This window comes from Aegilops tauschii, chromosome 1 (assembly GCF_002575655.3).
Source record: "Aegilops tauschii subsp. strangulata cultivar AL8/78 chromosome 1, Aet v6.0, whole genome shotgun sequence".
In the NCBI taxonomy this organism is placed as follows: domain Eukaryota; kingdom Viridiplantae; phylum Streptophyta; class Magnoliopsida; order Poales; family Poaceae; genus Aegilops; species Aegilops tauschii.
The window spans coordinates 472663058-472672431 of NC_053035.3; positions in this window are offsets into that span (position 1 = coordinate 472663058).

A 9374-nucleotide genomic window follows, 5' to 3' on the forward strand; every position below is an offset into this window, starting at 1 on the left:
ACCGCAGTTTTGATGTCTACTGCAACGCATCCCGAAAAGGGCTGGGATGTGTGCTCATGCAAGATGGCAAAGTTGTGGCTTATGCATCCCGACAACTGGGGCAACACGAAGGAAACTATCCTACTCATGATTTGGAATTGGCCGTGGTGGTGCACGCTTTGAAGATCTGGAGACACTATCTGATTGGAAAGAAGTGCCAGATATTTACCGACCACAAGAGTCTCAAGTATATATTCACTCAGCCCGATTTGAACCTTCGACACCGAAGATGGCTCGAGTTGGTTAAGGACTATGACCTCGGAATAAATTATCACCCGGGCAAAGCTAATGTGGTGGCTGACGCACTCAGCCGCAAACCAGCCAATATTAATGCTTTAATGGGTTCCTTGCCTCCTGAGCTTTATGAAGAAATCACGCAGCTCAATTTGGTGATCACCGATGCCCGTCTGGCCAACATATTGGAAGTTGCCCCTACTCTCGAAGAAGAAATCCGCAGTGCTCAGGCAGATGATAAGTTGTTGAAAATATATGTCCAGAAGATGCGCTAAGGGCATGCACCGGATTTCTCTAGGGATCAGCGAGGTTCGCTAAGGTTCCGAGGAAGACTTTGCGTACTCAATCAAGAAAGTCTTAAGAAGAAAATATTGGCAGAAGCACATGAAGCACCATACTCAATTCACCCCAGTGGTACCAAAATGTATGAGGACCTTTGTCAGGTGTTTTGGTGGGATGGAATGAAGATAAACATCGCATACTTTGTGGCATGTTGCGATATATGCAACAAGGTAAAGGCGGAACACCAAAAACCTGCTGGACTCTTCCAACCTCTGCCGGTATCCCAATGGAAATGGGACGACATCTGCATGGATTTTATCACCGGATTACCAAGGTCTCACCGAGAAACGACGCAATATGGGTCATAGTGGACACCTTAACAAAGGTGGCACACTTCCTTCCTATCCGGATCACATACCGTGCAAATCAACTCGCACAGCTGTATGTGTTAAGGATCATCAGTCTACATGGAGTACCCAAGACTATCACCTCCGACAGGGGATCTCTCTTCACCTCCGCATTTTGGTCCCGATTACATCAAGCATTGGGACTGCTCTGAAATACAGCATGGCTTATCATCCCCAAACAGATGGAAAGACTGAGTGAGTAAATCAAATACTCAAAGATATGCTCCGGGCATGTGCATTGGCCCAAGGAACCAAGTGGGAAGATTGTCTGCCCTACGCCGAGTTTTCCTACAACAACAGTTTCCAGGCCAGCTTAAAGATGTCACCCTATGAAGCTCTGTATGGCCGGAAGTGCAGCACTCCATTGAACTGGTCTCAAACCGGAGGCAACCGCATTTTTGGGACGGATTTAATGCTCGAAGCGGAGGAGCAAGTCAAGGAAATCCGAGACAGACTGCAGCTGGACAAATCCCGACAGAAGAGCTACTATGATGCCAAACATCGTGAGATCAGCTTCGAACCCGGAGAACGCGTATATCTCCGAATCACCCCTATGAAAGGAGTCAAGAGGTTTCAGACCCGCGGAAAATTGGCACCCAGATATATCGGTCCATTTCCCATCATGGCCAGAGTCGGAACAGTTGCATATCAGTTGGAATTACCACCGGAACTGTCAAAAGTACACAATGTGTTTCACATATCACAGCTAAAGAGATATATCTTGCCACCGGAGAAAAGGACTGATATGGCAGAGATAGAATTGGCTAAGGATTTGCCTTATGAGGAAAAGCCAATCAGAATATTGGATCAGACAGAAAGGGGTCACTCGCAGCAAAGAAATAAGGTTTTACAAGGTTCAGTGGGAGCATCACAATGAAGAGGAAGCAACCTGGGAAAGAGAGGAATTTTTAAGGACTGCATACCCAAAGTGGTTTTCCCAAGCAACCGAATATCGAGGACGAGATTCATCCTAAGTGGGGGAGGTTTGTGACAGCCTAGATTTTGCCTTCTCTCTTTTTCCGGACTTGTCTTCTCTCTTCTTTCGGACTTGGTTTTTGCCGTGGTTTTGCCCTGACTTGATTTGGATTTTGGAATCATTTCAAATGGACTTGTCACTTGGGCATATCCTTGACTTTCACCCAAGTGACCTATCTACTTTATTCCTCTGATAAATCCTCAAAATAATCAAATGAATATTTTTCATAAAAGAAAAATATTCATTTTTCTCTCTGAAATTTAATTCAGAAACTTGTGCTCCAAAGCAACCCCAATTTTTCTTGCCCCTCAAAATCTGAAATAATTCCTGAATATTCTTAGAACCTTGGCACACCTTCCCATGCAGAAATATTGCATCACTTTTTGTAATATTTTTGCTATAGAAAATCATTTCTATTCTGGACCAGAAATGCACTTTGTGTAGCAAGTGCATTTTTCCTTGATCTTTTGGCCTTGATCTTTCTTGAGCTTAAACACCCTCCTAAGAAAACCTAAACCCTAGGAGATCAACCCTAATGGCCTTCTAGAAGATTGCCTAACTTGGCGACCAAGTTTCTGGTCAGAAACTTGCCAGCTTAGTAGAGTCAAATCTGGTCGGCCTGGGCATGAGCTATCAACTTTCCTAGACCAAACACTGCGTGGACTAGAGCGTAGACAAGGTTTGGCAGCATTTGGGCGTCCTCTTGACCATGCCAGCATGGTGACCGCGTGAAGACACGGTGCCTGGCAACGTCTCGACGCGCTCTGGATGGCGCTTTCCCCTCTGTTCAGCGCGTGCTCGTTCCAGCGCTCGCCGACGCCTGCCGCGCCGCACCTACAGCCTGGACCCATCACCATTGACCTCTCCCTGGTGCTCGCCGCCGCCGGAGCTGCCGCAGCAAGCACGGGCACGTCGTGGCCAAAAGCCACAGTGCGCGCGTGCGCTTGTCCGCTTCCTCCCCCGCCTCCTGTGCTCGTCCGCGAGCGTGGGCAGCTCCTTTGTTGACGCTGAGCGCTTGCCCCCTCACACTGGAGCTTTTCGTCACCGTTCGCCGCGCGTCCAGGGAGCTCCGGCGGTGACACATCCCCCCTCGCTCCGGCTATATATCGCGCCCCCCTCCTCGATTTCTAGCCACGCACCACTCCATACCATCTCCACGAACACGTAGGCGGGCCGCAGCTCGGTCGGGCAGGCCTCTGGCCGTCGCCCCGACCAGAGGACTCCGATGACCCCCGCATCACGGCCACCGCTCTCCGGTGCCTTTCGAGCTCAAGCAGCTGCTCGGGCGGGGCATTGGGGGTCTGTTGGTGTTGCCTAGACGCCACTGAGCCCTCGGAGCCGTCCCTAGTCGTCGTCTTCAACCACTCCGGCGAACCCCGTCCGCCACCGAGGCTTGTGAGCTCGATCGCGAGCAGCTCCGTCCACCCCAAGCCAAGCCACGGGTACGGGCAGGTGCGCCACGAGCCCAGCTTCAATCCTATCCCTCTAGCCTAGCTCCAAACCCCCTCATCGCCGGCGTGAGCTCCGGCGAAGCGCCGCCCCTCTCTGATCTCGGGTCCCCCTCTCGCTCCTGACGTGCGAGACCCACCCGTCAGCCTCACCACTTGCGCCCGAAGCGGTACGAGTGGAGGCGCCTTTTCTGTTTACGCCTTCGATGTCACCCCCCCCCCCAGGATTTCTGTTTAATTCAAATTTATTCAGAAATTTGACTAAACTTTGACCGGCCACCATTTCTAAACCATAAGTCCAAATGAATTGATTCTTTTTGCATTGTCTTTGTTTCAGAAAACTCTAGCAACACCAAAAGGTGGATTTTTCCTTGCTGCCTAGAATTTCTGGTGCTATTCAGAGTGGTTTTTGATAATTGTTTTTGTGGTTTTAAATTCTTTTCAGAAGGAGAAGCTTGTCTTGAAGCAAACCAAGAGGGATGTGATCCTCCTCTACACTAAGGCAAGCCACACCAGCATTTGGATGGTGTTATTTCAATATCTATGATTTTCTACTTGAATATGAGTTCTTATTTGCATTTAAAATTTGATAAATAAATTTGGTTAATTGTTAGTTATTTTATCATGCTTGCTATGCTTGTTTTAGTTACTGGTTGAATGCATGAACTTGTTTGGTTAAGTAGAGTAAGACTTTGCACTAGTTATATTGCTATGGAAACTAATGATAGTTCTTTTATTAAGTGATATTTTCATTTAAATGATGAACTAATAAAAATATTGCTTGATAATAAAAATGAGTTATAACCAGAGAAGTTTTGATTCTGAATATTGCAAGATAATTATGTTGTTAAGTTTGATCCATGACTATGAGCTGTTTGCTTTGCATGACGAATAGTTGCATGCTTATGGCATAGGATCATTGTTATTTTATAAAAAGTTTTTATCAAAGTTAAACTTGATTAAGTTCAACTTGAATATGACGTTGATCACATCATGGTGCCACTGAATCGGGTTTTTATTCAGTGCGACCACATTTACCTTGTGGGAAGGTCTTGATTCGGTCCTTTGTTGTGCCTCTCACCGGTGCCTCCCGCGAGGGAAGGTTATGGGCGTGCATACCCTAGCCCGGTAAGCAGACATAACCTTGTGTGCTCATTTTTTTATGGTACCGTGTCCCTGTTTGGGACCGTTTTGCCACGATGGTGGCCGTTGGTGTCTTTGGTAGACACGGGGCCACCCAAGACCTAGCCCTGAGAGGGAGTTGGTCGGAGTGGCCGGGAGAGTGCCATGACAAAGGGAGGGTTTCGTCGGAATGCTTTGGTCCACCCGAATGGGAGTGCGAGGCCATGGTTCCGTAGTGTGGGTAAAGTGCGCTACCTCTGCAGAGTGTATTTAATCTATCAATAGTCGCGTCCTCGGTTATGGGCATAACTCGTGAGTAAGTCACACCATGGATCAACTTTTATAATAAATCTTGCAAACTAAGTGATTGCTGTGATGCATTGGTTCCTAGTGAATCATGAACTCTTGATGGTGTTCATGAGTTATTGGTTTCAGATGTGATCCCGGTATGGTCACCGTTTGGTTACAAGTTAACCGTCTGGTAAGCGAGTCCGTGAGGCTCGGTGCTCGTATCGTTTGCATTGCATCCGTAGTAGTTCTTGCATTGCATTAATCTGATTAACTGTCATGATATTGTCTGTCATCGTGCTTATGTTTGTTGTGAGCTTTCAAGTACATTCAATGTACTGACCTGGCATGTTATGCCAGCTTTCAGGCAAGTCGGTTCGCATCGGAGCGCATCTCACATCTAGGCCATGTCCACGTCGGTGTCCCTGTGCTATGGAGTTCCACTTCATCGTTCTTCCGCTGCCGCGTAGTTCGTGTGATCGAGGCCCCCGTCATGTTCATTAAATAATGTACATACTGTCTAGTAGCACCGTGTGTGCCGCTTGGCCTCGTATCTCGATGTAATATAAGACTTATGTAATCCGCTAGCATCAATAAAGCGGTTGTTTCTGTACCATGTTGTTGTGTATTGCCAGAAGACTTGATCTATGGGCTGGCAATGCAAGGTAAACCGGTCGCTCTGAGCCGGGGTGCCATAGACCCTAGCCGACTTAAAGCATCAGCCGACTCGTTTTTCCTGCGATCAACATGTTCAACCTGATAACCCTTGAAATGCCCAGCAATAGCATCAACCTCTCGATGATAAGCCGCCATGAGTGGATCCTTAGAATCCCAAGTGCCAGAAACTTGCTGAGCTACCAGACCGTGGAGCAAGGCCTCATACTCAGCTGCATTATTAGTACAAGGGAACATCAACCTGAGGGCATAAGAAAGTTTATCACCTTGTGGGGAAGTCAAGACAACTCCAGCCCCCGAGCCTTCCAATTGTCTAGATCCATCAAAGTGAATAGTCCAATATGTGTTATCCGGCTTTTTCTCAGGCATCTGCAACTCTGTCCAATCATTGATAAAATCCACAAGTGCTTGCGACTTAATAGCCGTGCGAGGCACATACTTCAAACCATGGGGTCCAAGCTCAATGGCCCACTTGGCTACCCGACCTGTGGCTTCTCTGTTTTCAATGATATCCCCTAAAGGGGCAAACTAACCACAGTGATGGGATGACCCAGAAAATATTGCTTGAGCTTTCGACTAGCCATGAATACCCCATATACGAGCTTCTGCCAATGCGGATACCTATGCTTGGACTCAATAGTACCTCACTGATGTAGTAAACCGGCTGTTGAACTGGATACTCCTTGCCTGGCTCCTTCCTTTCCACCACAACAGCTACACTGACAGCTCGGCTATTGGCAGCCACATATAACAACAAAGGTTCTTTATCAATGGGAGCAGCAAGAACGGGCGGCTCAGCCAACTGTTTCTTCAAGTCCTCAAACGCTTGATTAGCAGCATCACTCCAAACAAAGTGATCTGTCTTCTTCATCATCTGGTAAAGAGGGATAGCCTTCTCACCCAACCGGCTTATGAACCGGCTTAAGGCCACAATACGACCCGCCAAACGCTGGACATCATTGATACACGTCGGTTTAGCCAGAGGGGTGATAGCCTTTATCTTCTCCGGGTTAGCTTCTATACCTCGTTCCGGAACCAGAAAACCCAAAAGCTTGCCTGCTGGCACACCAAAAACACATTTGGCCGGGTTAAGCATCATCTTATAAACCTGGAGATTGTCAAACGTCTCCTTCAAATCATCAATCAGGGTCTCCTTTTTCCTGGACTTCACCACAACGTCGTCCACATAAGCATGAACATTACGCCCGATCTGATTATGAAGGCAATTTTGCACACACCGCTGGTAAGTCGCCTGGGCGCTCTTGAGCCCAAAAGGCATAGACACATAATAGAAGGCTCCAAAAGGAGTGATGAAAGTTGTCTTCTCCTGGTCCTTAACTGCCATCTTGATCTGATGATAACCAGAATAAGCATCCAAAAAACTCAAACGCTCACAACCCGCCGTAGCATCAATAATCTAATCAATACGGGGGAGAGAAAAAGGATCGGCCGGACAAGCCTTGTTTAAATCTGTGTAATCCACACACATACGCCAAGTGCCATTCTTCTTAAGTACTAACACCGGGTTAGCCAACCACTCAGGATGAAAAACTTCAACAATGAACCCAGCCGCCAAGAGCCGGGCCACTTTTTCACCAATGGCCTTATGCCTCTCTTCATTAAAACGACAAAGCAATTGCTTGACCGGCTTAAACTTATCAATATTAAGAGTGTGCTCAGCGAGTTCCCTCGGTACACCTGGCATGTCAGAATGTTCTCATGCTATCTATATTCAACTGGACATATGTGTCTAGATCTTTCCTCACCACATGATGCTTGCCAAAGGAGAAAAATAAAAAAGGAATAGAAGGAAAACTTTGACTCTTTGCATAAAAGTAAATACATAAAAGTAAAAGATAGTCCCTTTGCAGAGGGAAGCAGAGGTTGACATGCGCTTATTTGTTTGTATGCTCAATCCCTTAGTGCAAAAGAACGTCACGTTACATTGCCCCTTAAGATGACAACCTTTATTATGCAGTCTGTCGCTTTTATTCTTTGTCATCCAAGTTCGTGCAACGCTCAGTTTTCTCTTGCACTAAACAATCTCACACATTTAGAAGCAATTTTTATTGCCTTTTTGCACCATGACAACTTACTTGAGGGATCTTGCTCAACCCCTAGGTAGGTATGGTGGACACTTGAAAAAGATTTGGGTTTAAGGGTTTTTGGATGCACAAGTAGTATCTCTACTTAGTGCGGAATTTTTGGCTAGCAAAGATAGGGGGCAAGCACCACATGTTGAAGGATCTATGATAGTATGACTTCTGTGTGAATATAAACAAACATAAACCATTAAGTTGTCTTCCTTGCCCAACATCAACAGTTTTGGCATATAATATCTTGATGAGGGCTCACAATCACAAAAGATTTCTAGGATGATATATTTATATGTGCATCTTCCCTTCCCTTATTAATTCTTTCATGAGTTGCATCATTGACTAATGCTATGTTTGTCAATCTCTAATAAAATTTCCTACTTATACTTTTCCTTATGTGGTGCTATCACCTACCATAGGATTAGTATATGATCTTATTGATTTATTTCCTTTCTTTTATTTGCTTTCTTTCTCTTTTTATTTTCTTATTTCTTTTCTTTATTTGCAACATGAAAGTAAAGAAAGTAAAAACTCAAACTAACTTTATTATATAACTTGCACACGATTACAATGATAGACCACTAAGAAAACTCTCAAAGAAGAAAGGATCGAACTAAACTTTATTTCATCTAAAGCAAAAGATTGAACTAAGATAAGTAAAAGCAAAAAGATAGTGGGATGATACGATATAGGGGCACCTCCCCCAAGCTTGGCGGAAGCCAAGGGGAGTGCCCATACCCAATACTCAGTTCTCCTTTGGTGGTGAAGAAGATGGTGGTGGTGAAGAAAAAGGTAATGGTGGTGGTGAGAGTAGGAGATTTGCCCTTTGCTTCCTTCAGCTTCTGACTGAGAGTAAAATTCTCCATCATCAACTCGATTATCTATCTCGAGTTTTATTATCCTCTTGCATAACGCCTCCATGCTTTCGTTTTTGAACCGGGGAGGAATCGGTTCATCTTCATCCTCTTCGGAGGTCCAGCCATAGTGCTTCTCATCCCCATAGGACTTGGGGTTTGCGATGAGATCAGCAACATAGCTTTTTCCTTTGGAATCTTGAGATGACATATTTTCAGATCTACGCAGAAAGTGGCCAGAAAAGAGAACGGAGGATTTTCTCCGCGATACGGTGATTAATAGGTCCGGGAAGTATATATAGATTTTTTTTATCTTGGAGGACAAGTACATGGAAGAAAAACAGAGTACAGAAGGTGTCCCAGGTGGGCATTTCCCGGAAGTTTCTTTATTTCCAAAATTTTAAAATATTCCAAAACTGATTGTCATGGAATTGTCACGGCAGATGTCCTCGAGCTAGGACTTAGTCGTGGAGCCATCGCAACTAGGAAGCTTGAAGGGGTTAAGTGGGACAAGGAACACGAGGGTTTATACTGGTTCAGCCCCTTACGGTGAAGGTAAAAGCCTACGTCCAGTTTGAGGTGGTATTGATTAGGGTTTCGATGACCAGGGAGCTTAATTGCTATGCCTGGCTCTCGATGAGATCTTTCTTGTCCCTAAACCGCTGCCGGGTCGTCCCTTTATATAGGGAGGCTGACGCCCAGCAGCTCTCAGAGTCCCGGCCGGCTCATAAAAGTGTCCGGCTCGGGCTCTCAACTATTCTTGCCTTACACTACAAGTTCTACCATGATAATGATTGTAACTACGGGCCTTAAGCCATATCCGGGTCTTAAGCCCATCTCTGGCCCACCGTCTTCAAGCTTGACGCCGGGCTTCTGGTAATGACCATTAGAGTAACCCGGCCCCTCCTGGCGGGTGACTCTAAGGTCTATATCCTCAACATTAGGCCCCAGAT